Here is a 14480-nt window from a genome sequence, read left to right as displayed (position 1 = left end):
GTTTTCCTGACAGAGGGATTTCCTAAAGAATTTTAGTAAGAATGGGATAAACATAAAATTATATTGTCTGGAGATTGTAGCCCAGGCTGGATTTGAAGCTCTGTACTAAATGACCCTTTGATGGCTGTTGAGGTTGAATAACTAAATTTAAAAACAAAAACACAGCAAAACCTTCATAGACTCAAGTCCCAATCTGACTATACTGGACAACTGTCACCACATATACATTAGAATTTATATCACTGCCTACAAAAGCCAGATGATCTGCAAAAATAATTGCTGAAAGACTCAAAAGAGATTTGACATAAGGTGTCCCAAGCATACTTGGGAGCTATGCACCCAGCCTGCTTCCCTTGCCATTGGTAGAAAGTCATTGACATTTCAGAGTAAGCAGATGTCTTTCAATCTGACTCGATTTTAGAAGAGCCACTTGCCAGTAACCTGAGATATGTGCCTGACCTCCATAAGCATGTTATAAGCCCTAAGAGTACCTCTGAATGATAGGTGAGGTTCACGAGTTTAGAATATATTATCAGCATTGTTAATAACACCCTCACATTTTTTTCTTTTCCCTTCAAGTTTTCATTTCTCTTTTGTCTTGCAGATTCTATAACACCTTCACATTTTTTTCTTTTCCCTTCAAGTTTTCATTTCTCTTTTGTCTTGCAGATTCTATGTCATGTTCAAAGATTAAATGGGGAACATGGAGGCGAATGTGCATAAAAAATAATTAATAATCAATGGTCCTGGTCGCATCCTTGTCGCCAGCTCTATTCATATCTTTGACTTAAACTTCTCTGACTCACCAGGGTAAAGAAAATTATGATGTTTCAGAATTGCAAAGGTAAGTTGACCCTTTATACAGTGTCACAGCAGGAAGAACCTGGTTTTTTCACTGTTTTTATATGTTGGCATCTTTCAAGGCACAAAGCCTCACTCAAACTTCATAATACATGGGTAGCTGGAGTTCTGAGCCAATACATTGTTATTTTCCCCCGCTGAGAACATCAGTCATTTCTCAGACCACATCACTATATTGTTTCTTCCTCGCCTTAATTCTGTAGCTACTTAGCATGTAGGAAAGCTATCAAAACTTAACGTCTTCCTTCCTCATTCTTTTTTATTCCAGTAAAATTATTCTTTTTAAAAAATTTTTATTGGAGTATAGTTGATTTAAAATGTTGTGTTAGTTTCAGGTGTACACCAAAGTGAATCAGTTATACATATACATATATCCACTCTTTTTTAGATACTTTTCCCATATAGGTCATTCCAGCCTATTGAGAAGAGTTCCCTGTGCTATACAGTAGGTCCTTATTAGTTATCTATTTTATATACAGTAACCTTTATATGTCAATGCAATCTCCCAATTTATCCCTCACCCCCTATTTCCCCCCTGGTACCCATAAGTTTGTTTTCTATATCTGTTGCTTGGGTTTATTTTTTGGCCACACAGCACAGATTGCAGGATCTTAGCTTCCTCATGCTTTACCTTCCTTTCTTCTTTCTTTCTCTCATTCTAAACACATTTAATGGCCTTCCTACTGTGTGCTATGAGATATGGGGCTCTTGGATTCCAGTGATATGAAAACCTTAACATTCCATCTCCTTATACCAGATTCTGAAGAGTCTAGCCACAGCCTACTGTGGAATGAACAACTTTCATTGCCTTAAATAGAGTTCCATGATAATATAAGATTATCCACTTGGCGAATGAGGCAGCTTAACCTTCACATTCTTTTTTTACCCCTCTTTTAAATTTACAGCTACCATTTAGGGAGATTTCACTTCCCATTAATAATATGTGCAATTGACCTACATTTAAGAGAATTTAATCATGTCCTGGTGACAAATTTAGCTTAAAGTGGAGCTTCACTTAGGACTTCTGAGTAAATTTCTGTTGAAAAGGTCAATTTCTAACATTTGTCAGTTAAAGCCCATAGAAGACAAATTAAATTTTCCTCCTCTTGTCTGGAGCACAAATACTTTCAATGCTGAATATCACCACTGGCTATCACTTAGGAAAACAACCCAAAACAACAACAGAGACTGAGAATATTTTTTTAAGAAGACCTGAATTTTTTTTTTTTTTTTAAGAGTTAGGCTTTATTTTTTCACACTAAAAAGCTATCTCAACAAGAGAATGGGGCTTCCCTGGTGGCGCAGTGGTTGAGAGTCCGCCTGCCGATGCAGGGGACACAGGTTCGTGCCCCAGTCCGGGAAGATCCCACATGCCGCGGAGCAGCTGGGCCCATGAGCCATAGCCACTGAGCCTGCACGTCCAGAGCCTGTGCTCTGCAACGGGAAAGGCCACAACAGTGGGAGAACCATGTACTGCCAAAAAAAAAAAAAAAAAAAAAGAGGAGAAAGGTTCAAGATGGCAGAGCAGAAAGACGTGTTCTCACATCCTCTTGTGAGACCACTAGAATCACGACTAAATGCTGAACAGTCATGGACAGGAAGATGCTGGAACTCACCAAAAAAGATACCCCACATCTGGAGACAAAGGAGAAGACACAATGAGACGGTAGGAGGGGCGCAATCACAATAAAATCAAAATCCCATAACTGCTGGGTGGGTGACTCACAAACTGGAGAACACTTATACAACAGAAGTCCACCCACTGGAGTGAAGGTTCTGAGCCCCATGTCAGGCTTCCCAACCTGAGGGTCTGGCAACAGGAGGAGGAATGCCTACAGAATCAGACTTTGAAGGCTAGCAGGATTTGATTGCAGGACTTCGACAGGATGGGGGTAAACAGAGACTCCACTCTTGGAGGGCACACACAATGTCGTGTATGCATTGGGACCCAGGGGAAGGAGCAGTGCCCCCATAGGAGACTGAACCAGACCTACTTGCTACTGTTGGAGGGTTTCCTGCAGAGGCGGGGGGTGGCTGTGGCTCACCGTGGGGACAAGTACACTGGCAGCAGAAGTTCTGGGAAGTACTCTTTGGCGAGAGTCTTCCCACAGTATGCCATTAGCCCCACCAAAGAGCCTGGGTAGATGCCAGTGCTGGGTTGCCTCAGGACAAGCAACCAACAGGGAGGGAACCCAGCCCCACCCATCAGCAGACAAGCAGATTAAAGTTTGACTGAGCTCTTCCCACCAGAGCAACAGCCAGCTCTACCCACCACCAGTCCCTCCCATCAAGAAACTTGCACAAGCCTCTTAGATAGCCTCATCCACCAGAAGGCAGACAGCAGAAGCAAGAATAACTACAATCCTGCAGCCTGTGAAACAAAAACCACATTCACAGAAAGATAGACAAGATGAAAAGGCAGAGGGCTATGTACGAGATTATAGGGGTCCCAGAAGGAGAAGAGAGAGAGAAAGGACCCAAGAAAATATACACTACCAAATGTAAAATAGATAGCTAGTGGGAAGCAGCCGCATAGCACAGGGAGATCAGCTCGGTGGTTTGTGACCACCTAGAGGGGTGGGATAGGGAGGGTGGGAGGGAGGGAGATGCAAGAGGGAAGAGATATGGGAACATATGTATATGTATAACTGATTCACTTTGCTGTGGAGCAGAAACTAACACACCATTGTAAAACACTTATACTCCAAAAAAGAAAAATATATATATATATTTGAAGGGATTATACTTGAAAATTTCCCTGAACACAGGAAAGGAAATAGCCACCCAAGTCCAGGAAACACAGAGAGTCCCAGGCAGGATAAACCCAAAGAGAAACACGCTGAGACACATAGTAATCAAACTGACAAAAATGAAAGACAAAGAAAAATTATTGAAAGCAGCAAGGAAAGAACGAGAAATAACATACAAGGTAACTCCCATAAGATTAACAGCTGATTTCTCAGCAGAAACTCTACAAGCCAGAAGGGAGGGGCATGACATCTTTAAAGTGATAAAAGGGGAGAACCTACAACCAAGATTACTCTACCCAGCAAGGATCTCATTCAGATTCAATGGAGAAATCAAAAGCTTTTCAGACAAGCAAAAGCTAAGAGAATTCAGCAACACCAAAACAGCTCTACAACAAATGCTAAAGGAACTTCTCCAAGTGGGAAACACAAGAGAAGAACCTACAAAAACAAACCCAAGACAATTAAGAAAATGGTAATAGGAACATACATATCGATAATTACCTTAAACGTGAATGGATTAAATGCTCCAATCAAAAGACACAGGCGTGCTGAATGGATACAAAAACAGGACCCATATATAGGCTGACTACATGAGACCCACTTCAGACCTAGGGACACAAACAGACAGAAAGTGAGGGTATGGAAAAAGATATTCCATGCAAATGGAAATCGAACGAAAGCTGGAGTAGCAATATTCACATCAGACACAATAGACTTTAAAATAAAGAACGTTACAAGAGACAAGGAAGGACACTACATAATGGTCAAGGGATCAATCCAAGAAGAAGACACAACAATTATAAATATATATGCACCCAACATAAGAGCGCATCAATACATAAGGCAACCACTAACAGTGACAAAAGAGGAAATGAACAGTAACACAATAATAGGGGGGGACTTTAAAACCTCACTTATACCTATGGACAGATCATCCAAGGAGAAAATTAATAAGGAAACACAAGCTTTAAATGACACAATAGACCAGATAGATTTAACTGATATAGGACATTCCATCCAAAAACAGCAGATTACACTTTCTTCTCAGGTGCACACAGAACATTCTCCAGAATAGATCGTATCCTGGGTCACAAATCAAGCCTCAGTAAATTTAAGAAAATTGAAATCATATCAAGCATCTCTTCTGACAACAACGCTATGAGTTTAGAAATCAATTACAGGGGAAAAAAACATAAAAAACACAAACACATGGAGCCTAAGCAATACATTACTAAATAACCAAGAGATCACTAAAGAAATCAAAGCGGAAATCAAAAAATATCTACAGACAAATGACAGTGAAAACGTGATGATCCAAAGCCTATGGGATGCAGCAAAAGCAGTTTTAAGAGGGAAGTTTATAGCCATACAAGCCTACCTCAAGAAACAAGAAACATCTCAAACAATCTAACCTTACACCTAAAGGAACTAAAGAAAGAAGAACAAACAAAATCCACAGTTAGTAGAAGGAAAGACGTCATAAAGATCAGAGCAGAAATAAATGAAATAGAAACAAAGAAAACAATAGCAAAGATCAATGAAACTAAAAGCTGGTTCTTTGAGAAGATAAACAAAATTGATAAACCATTAGCCAGACTCATCAAGAAAAAGAGGGAGAAGACTCAAATCAATAAAATGAGAAATGAAAAAGGAGAAGTTACAACAGACACTGCAGAAATACAAAGCATCCTGAGAGACTGCTACAAGCAACTCTGTGCTAATAAAATGGACAACCTGGAAGAAATGGACAAATTCTTAGAAAGGTATAACCTTCCAAGACTGAACCAGGAAGAAACAGAAAATATGAGCAGACCAATCACAAGTAATGAAATTGATACTGTGATTAAAAATCTTCCAACAAACAAAAGTCCAGGACCAGATGGCTTCACAGGCGAATTCTATCAAACATTTAGAGAAGAGCTAACACCCATCCTTCTCAAACTCTTCCAAAAAACTGCAGAGGAAGGAACACTCCCAAACTCATTCTATGAGGCCACCACCACCCTGAAACCAAAACCAGACAAAGATACTACAAAAAAAAAAAAAAATTACAGACCAATATCACTGATGAATATAGACGCAAAAATCCTCAACATTATACTAGCAAACAGAATACAACAACACTTTAAAAGGATCATACACCATGATCAAGTGGGATATATCCCAGGGATGAAAGGATTCTTTAATATACAGAAATCAATGTGATACACCATATTAACAAATTGAAGAAGAAAAACCATGTGATCATCTCAATAGATGCAGAAAAAGCTTCTGACAAAATGCAACACCCATTTATGATAAGAACTCCCCAGAAAGTGGGCATAGAGGGGACCTACCTCAACATAATAAAGGCCATATATGACAAGCCCACAGCAAACATCATTCTCAGTGGTGAAAAACTGAAAGCATTTCCTCTAAGATCAAGAACGAGACAAGGATGTCCAATCTCATCATTATTATTCAACATAGTTTTGGAATTCCTAGCTATGGCAATCAGAGAAGAAAAAGAAATAAAAGGAATACAAATTGGAAAAGAAGAAGTAAAACTGTCACTGTTTGCAGATGACATGATCCTATACATAGAGAATCCTAAAGATGCCACCAGAAAACTACTAGAGCTAATCAATGAATTTGGTAAAGTTTCAGGATACAAAATTAATGCACAGAAATTTCTTGCATTCCTATAAACTAATGAAAAAAATTTGAAAGAGGAATTAAGGAAACACTCCCATATACCACTGCAACAAAAAGAATAAAATACCTAGGAATAAACCTACGTTGGGAGACAAAAGACCGTATGCAGAAAACTATAAGACACTGATGAAAGAAATTAAAGACGATACAAACACATGGAGAAATATACCATGTTCTTGGATTGGAAGAATCAACATTGTGAAAATGACTACACTACCCAAAGCAATCTACACATTCAATGCAATCTCTATCAAATTAACAATGGCATTTTTTACGGAACTAGAACAAAATATCTTAAAATTTCTATGGAGACACAAAAGACCCCGAATAGCCAAAGCAGTCTTGACAGAAAAAAAAATGGAGCTGGAAGAATCAAACTCCCTGACTTCAGACTATACTGCTAAGCTACAGTCATCAAGACAGTAATGGTAGTAGCACAAAAACAGAAATATAGATCAATGGAACAGGATAGAAAGGCCAGAGATAAACCCACGCACCTATGGTCAACTAATCTATGACAAAGGAGGCAAGGATATACGATGGAGAAAAGAGAGTCTCTTCAATAAGTGGTGCTGGGAAAACTGGACAGCTACATGTAAAAGAATGAAATTAGAACACTCCCTAACACCATACAGAAAAATAAATTCAGAATGGATTAGAGACCTAAATGTAAGACCGGATACTATAAAACTCTTAGAGGAAAACATAGAAAGAACACTCTTTCACATAAATTACAGAAAGATCTTTTTTGATCCACCTCCTAGAGTAATGGAAATAAAAACAAAATTAAGCAAATGGGACCTAATGAAACTTCAAAGCTTTTGCACAGCAAAGGAAACCAAAAACAAGATGAAAAGACAACCCTCAGAATGGGAGAAAATACTTGCAAAGAATCAATGGACAAAGGATTAATCTCCAAAATATATAAACAACTCATGCAGCTCAATATTAAAAAAACAAACAACCTAATCCAAAAATGGGCAGAAGACCTAAATAGACATTTCTTGAGAGAAGACATTCAGATGGCCAAGAAGCATGAAAAGCTGCTCAACATCACTAATTATTAGAGAAATGCAAATCAAAACTACAATGAGGTATCACCTCACACCAGTTAGAATGGGCATCATCAGAAAATCTACAAACAACAAATGCTGGAGAGGGTGTGGAGAAAAGGGAACCCTCCTGCACTGTTGGTGGGAATGTAAATTGATACAGCCATTATGGAGAACAGTATGGAGGGGCTCCTTAAAAAACTAAAAATAGAATTACCATATAATCCAGCAATCCCACTACTGGGTATATACCCACAGAAAACCATAATTCAAAAAGACACATGCACCCCAATGTTCACTGCAGCACTATTTACAATAGCCAGGTCATGGAAGCAACCTAAATTCCCATTGACAGACATATGGATAAAGAAGATATGATACATATATGTAATGGAATATTACTCAGCCATAAAAAGGAACGAAATTGGGTCATTTGTAGAGATGTGGATGGATGCAGAGACTGTCATACAGAGTGAAGTTAAGTCAGAAACAGAAAAACAAATATCGTATATTAACACATATATGTGGAACCCAGAAAAATGGTACAGATGAACCAGTTTGTAGGGCAGAAATTGAGACACAGATGTAGAGAACAAATGTATGGACACCAAGGGGGGAAAGTGGCGGGGGTGGTGGTGGTGTGATGAATTGGGAGACTGGGATTGACATGTATACACTAATATGTACAAAATGGATTACTACTAAGAACCTGCTGTATAAAAAAATAAATAAAATTAAATTTTAAAAAAGCTATCTCAAGATGGTAATGGAAAACAAAATAAAACATTATCTTACTGGATAATTAAAATCAGTTCAATGCCACAAGCATTTGAACATGTATTATTGAGGAAAGCAGTAGAGGGAGATTTTAAGCCCATACTGAAGCTTATGAATCTTTCTGGGGATACAAAACACCTTTGAACAATTGGAAATTAACAAGTAATCATCATCAAGGATAGCATTTGATAAAATCACAGTCCCCATGTTATGCTGAAGACAATTTACATTTTGGGTAGGAGAAAAATCTATGTTGTTTTGGATTTCTGGGGAAAGCTTTATGAAACAGAAAGAATATCATAAATAGTCAATTTAGACAGACAGTGATCACATTATAGGTGTTTTTCCTTTTGCTTCTCTATGCCTACTGATTTTGTACATCATACATGAATTATTTTATTTAAAAAGATAATAAAAATTTTCAAGACACAGCTTAGAGAAAAGAGAAAAAAAAGTATATTTTTAAATTTCCTCAGGTCAGTCTCAGATCCCACAGGACTGGATGTTCTGCTTTTTGGCCTTCAATTATTAAATGGTTCATAATTTCCTCCAAAGAGAAAGACTCATGGCCAAACATCTAAAGAGGATTTTTGACCATGAGGTCAGCAGCAAAGGATCGAGATTTGGCAGGTCTTACAAAAAGACTGCATTCATTGTCTAGCACACCTGAGCAACTAATACAGCCATCTCTGAGCACTGCTGGGGGAAAGAAGTGAAGGGCAGCCTCAGAGTAGGAGAAGCAGAGATGCTCATTGCCTCATTTACACGCTTATCTTCTAATCAGGAAGATGAAGCAGTGGGAGCCATGGGGGATTATTTTCTTAGAAATCATCCAAATCAAATACAACACTCTCATCTTGGGCTGAGCGGCAACACTAACTACGTTGTCCCAAGATTATAGAGGAGGCTGGCTTTTCCAAGCACCCTGTGATTACTATCGATTTGCTCAGCTCGTTGCAACTCAACCTTACCAGGCTGGTCATGAAAGAAGGATGGATGTTTTTAAAGATGCCGAGGAGCTGCTCTGGGGGTATCATTCATTAGAAGTAAACTAAACGTACTGACGTCCAAGCATCTAGAGAGATTACGTAGCAGATCCATGCCCTTGCCAGAACTTAGAACCTCTACTGTGCAAAAGTACAGACAGGTTTAAGTGGGAGCACCTGCTGTCAAAGTGGGATATGCAAGCTCAACTTTATTAGATGATACAAATAACTGAGCAAAGTCAGGACTGGGGTGGTTGGCTTCAGTACCCTGTAGTTATTTATTAAGCTATCATGTGTCCAGGGCTATGCTAGGCACCAAACAGAGAATGTTTAGAAAGAGATAACCAGGGACATAGGAAAGGCCTATGACCTTGAAAACATAGTGATCTGCATAGATCAAAAGGTCAAAGCCTTCTGAAATGAAATAGAAAGATCAGTTACAACAAGTCTTACAGACAGATTACCAATGGATACACATATCAGTCACATAAGAGACCATTAATGTATCAATGCCTATAATATTAATATAAATTAATATTAAGAATTGATTATCATTGAAGTATTGCATAAATTCAAGAAAATTAAATATGTTGTTAAAACTACAGAAATGGTGATATGGAAATTTAATCAGAACGTGTTGATTTACACTATTTTGTGGTAACATCATTTCATTTCAGCAATAATTCACACTATGCCTTCATAGTATTTTGGGCTAAAAAAATAGAGATTAATATGGCAAAATCACACCAGACATTCAATAATCTTAGATGGATTAAAGGGTTACAGGAAAATAAAAAATGTCTTTACTGTGGCACAGTCATGAGACTCTAGATTAAAATATAACCTCCCAATAAAGAAGCAGATACCAAGTTCTTAGCACACAGTAGGCTTTCAATAAGTGGTAATTATTAGTAGTAGGACAAATAATTAGCTTACAAAATACTCTCCTATGTGACAGTTACAGAATCGCTCTAAAAGAGACATAGGATCTAGGGTTGAACACTTCAGAGATTTACTTTCTTAAGCTACACTCTGTAATGTTTAAATGACTATAATTTTCATTACGACTGTACTGTTTCCTAAAGTGTTGGCAATTTATTGAACACCCAGTGTTTCTGTGTTATTTCTCTCACATACAGATACACCATACCTAAAGAAGGAGTGGCTAGTAGAAAAAGCCACAAACTGTGTGGCTCTGCACTAATGTTTCTTCTCAACATGCACTGTGCAAAGAATTACCTTCTGGGGGTGAATCACCTGGGGTGTTTGTAAAAATAAAGATTTCCAAGCTCTACCAAATGCCTACTGAAGTTATTGGTGTGGGGAGCCACAATCTGAATTTTTAAATAATCCCTCCAGGTGATTCTGATGCACACTCAATTCTGGGGACCACTGCATTATTCTTTGATGGAGGCTAGCTCTGAAGACCCTTGGCTCTATTTCCCTTCCATCTCCCTCTCTGATTCAGAACTCTGACATTTAAGGTTGACTTTCTTTTTCCCTCTATTTATACAAATTGAATCTATTTTCCCTATCTCGAAATCATCTGGGGATTGCTTTAATAAAATGGCTACACTCTTGATTAAGGAAAGTGAGAAAGTTGCTGTCAATTACCTTAATTGATCTGACAACCTGATTAGGCCCAGAAAGGAGAAAATTTCCTCAGTGGAGCTTTATAAAAAAGAGAAAACAAAACAAAGGCCCATGTAATTAAAATGTGATCGCTGGTGATGAGTATGTAAAATGAACCCTGAAATGCATTAGTGATGGGAAAACTTTTCTAAATAGCATTTTAGGAAGACAAAGGAACACGAGATGGTCAAATAAATCAGTGGGCTACTGGGGGAGAATGCTGAACAGAAATGTATGAGACTTTTCTCAACTGTACTCACCAGTAGCTTTTTTTTTTTTTAACATCTTTATTGGGGTATAAATGCTTAACAATGTTGTGTTAGTTTCTGCTTTATAACAAAGTGAATCAGTTATATGTATACATATATCCCCATATTGCCCCTCCTCGTGCATCTCCCTCCCACCCTCCCTATCCCACACCTCTAGGTGGTCACAAAGCACCGAACTGACATACCTGTGCTATGCGACTGCTTCTCACTAGCTATCTATTTTACATTTGGTAGTGTATATATGTCCATGCCACTCTCTCACTTCATCCCAGCTTACTCTTCCCCCTGTCTGTTACCTCAAGTCCATTCTCTATGTCTGCATCTTTATTTCTGTCCTTCCCCTAGGTTCATCAGAACCTTATTTTTTTTCTTACATTCCATATATATGTGTTAGTATAAGGTATTTGTTTTTCTCTTTCTGACTTACTTCACTCTGTATCACAGACTCTAGGTCTACCTGCTTCACCACAAATAACTCAATTTCATTTCTATTTATGGCTAAGTAATATTCCATTGTATATTTGTGCCACATCTTCTTTTATCCGTTCATCTGTTGATAGACACTTAGGTTGCTTTCATGTCCTGGCTATTGTAAATAGTGCTGCAATAAACATTGTGGTACTTGTCTCTTTTTGAATGATGGTTTTCTCAGGGTATGTGCCCAGTAGTGGAATTGCTAGATCATATGGTAGTTCTATTTTTGTTTTTTAAGGAACCTCCATACTATTCTCCATAGTGGCTGTATCAATTTACATTCACACCAACAGTGCAAGACAGTTCTATTTTCTCCACATCCTCTGCAGCATTTACTGTTTGTAGATTTTTTAATGATGGACATTCTACTTCATTGTAGTTGTGATTTGCATTTCTCTAATGACTGGGATGCTGAACATCCTTTCATGTGTTTGTTGGCAATCTGTATATCTTCTTTGGAGAAATATCTATTTAGGTCTTCTGCCCATTTGGGGATTGGGTTGTTTGTTTTTTTGTTATTTAGCAACATGAGCTGCTTGTATATTTTGGAGATTAATCTTGTATCAGTTGCTTCATTTGCAAATATTTTCTCCCATTCCTAGGGTTGTCTTTTTGTCTTGTTTATGGTTTCCTTTCTTGCGAAAAAGCTTTTAAGTTTCATTAGTTCCCATTTGTTTATTTTTGTTTTTATTTCCATTTCTCTAGGAGTTGGGTCAAAAAGGATCTTGCTGTGATTTATGTCATAGAGTGTTCTTCCTATGTTTTCCTCTAAGAGTTTTATAGTGTTTGACCTTACATTTAGGTCTTTAATCCATTTTGAGTTTATTTTTGTGTATGGTGTTAGGGAATGTTTTAATTTCACTCATTTACATGTAGCTGTGCAGTTTTCCCAACGCTGCTTATTGAAGAGGCTGTCTTTTCTCCATTATATACACTTGGCTCCTTTATCAAAGGTAAGGTGACCACACGTGCATGGGTTTATGTATGGGCGTTTTATCCTGTTCCATTGATTTATATTTCTGGTTTTGTGCCAGTACCACACTGTCTTGATTACTGTAGCTTTGCACTATAATCTGAAGTCAGGGAGCCTGATTCCTCCAGCTCCGTTTTTCTTTCTCGATTGTTTTTGCTATTCGGGGTCTTTTGTGTTTCCATACAAATTGTGAAATTTTTTTGTTCTAGTTCTGTGAAAAATGCCATTGGTAGTTTGATAGAGATTGCGCTGAATCTGTAAGATTATCATATGGTTTTTGTACTTCAATTTGTTAATATGGTGTATCACATTGATTGATTTGTGCATATTGAAGAATCCTTGTGTCCCTGGGATAAACCCTACTTGATCATGGTGTATGATCCTTTTAATGTGCTGTTGGATTCTGTTTGCTAGTATTTTGTTGAGGATTTTGCATCTATGTTCATCAGTGATATTGGCCTGTAGTTTTCTTTCTTTGTGACATCTTTGTCTGTTTTTGGCATCAGGGTGATGGTGGCCTTGTAGAATGAGTTTGGGAGTGTTTCTCTGCTATATTTTGGAAGAGTTTGAGAAGGATAGCTATGTTAGCACTTCTCTAAATGTTTGATAGCATTCACCTGTGAAGCCATCTGGTCCTGGGCTTTTGTTTGTTGGACGATTTTTAATCACAGTTTCAATATAAGGGCTTGCAATTCGTCTGTACATATTTTCTATTTCTTCCTGGTTCAGTCTCAGAAGGTTGTGCTTTTCTAAGAATGGGTCAATTTCTTCCAGGTTGTCGATTTTATTGGCACATAGCTGCTTGTAGTAATCTCTCATGACTCTTTGTATTTCTGCAGTGTCAGTTGTTACTACTCCTTTTTCATTTCTAATTCTGTTGATTTCAGTCTTCTCCCTTTTTTTCTTGATGAGTCTGGCTAGTGGTTTATCAATTTTGTTTATTGTCTCAAAGAACCAGCTCTTAGTTTTATTGACCTTTGCTAGTGTTTCCTTCATTTCTTCTGCTAACCTTGGGTTTTTTTTGTTGTTCTTCTTCTTCTTTCTCTAATTGCTTTAGGTGTAAGGTTATGTTTCTTGTTTCTTGAGGTAGGATTGTATTGCTATAAACTTCCCTCTTAGAACTGCTTTTGCTGTATCCCATAGGTTTTGGGTTGTTGTGTTTTCATTGTCATTTGTTTCTAGGTATTTTTAAATTTACTCTTTGATTTCTTCAGTGATCTCTTAGTTATTTAGTAGCATATTGTTTAGCCTCCAAGTGTTTGTATTTTTTACAGTTTTTTTTTTCCTATAATTGATATCTATTTTCATAGCATTGTGGTCAGAAAAGATACTTGATACAATTTCAATTTTCTTAAGTTTATGAAGGTTTGATTTGTGATCCAAAATATGATCTATCCTGGAGAATGTTCCATGAGCAGTTGAGAAGAAAGTGTATCCCATTGTTTTTGGATGGAATGTCCTATAAATATCAATTAAGTGTATGTTGTTTACTGTGTAATTTAAAGCTTGTGTTTTCTTATTTACTTTCATTTTGGATGATCTGTCCACTGGTGAAAGTAGGATATTAAAGTCCCATACTATTACTGTGTTACTATTGGTTTTCCCTTTTATGGCTGTTAGAATTTGCCTTAGGTATTGACGTGGTCCAATGTTGGGTACATAAATATTTACAATTGTTATATCTTCTTCTTGGTTGATCCCTTGATCATTATGTAGTGTCCTTGTTTGTCTCTTGTAATAGTCTTTATTTTAAAGTCTATCGTGTCTCATAGGAGAATTGCTACTCCCGCTTTCTTTTGATTTCCATTTGCATGGAATATCTTTTTCCATCCCCTCACTTTCTGTCTGTATGTGTCCCTAGGTCTAAAGTGGGTCTCTTGTAGACAGCATATATATGGTCTTATTTTTGTATTCATGCAGCCAGTCTATGTCTTTAGGTTGGAGCATTTAATCCATTTACATTTAAGGTAATTATCGATATGTATGTTTCTATTACCATTTTTATAACTGTT

General features: G+C 37.5%; 1 protein-coding gene across 4 annotated transcripts in view; it reads right to left on the bottom strand.

Annotated features, from left to right (window-relative positions):
* Positions 1-14480, bottom strand: part of SORCS1 (sortilin related VPS10 domain containing receptor 1) — a 565941-nt gene that overhangs the window by 294965 nt on the left and 256496 nt on the right. The window lies entirely within an intron of this gene.

This window comes from Kogia breviceps, chromosome 2, assembly GCF_026419965.1.
Source record: "Kogia breviceps isolate mKogBre1 chromosome 2, mKogBre1 haplotype 1, whole genome shotgun sequence".
Lineage (NCBI taxonomy): Eukaryota > Metazoa > Chordata > Mammalia > Artiodactyla > Physeteridae > Kogia > Kogia breviceps.
The sequence above is the reverse complement of the archived record's forward strand: the minus strand, read 5'-3'. Positions and strand labels throughout refer to the sequence as shown.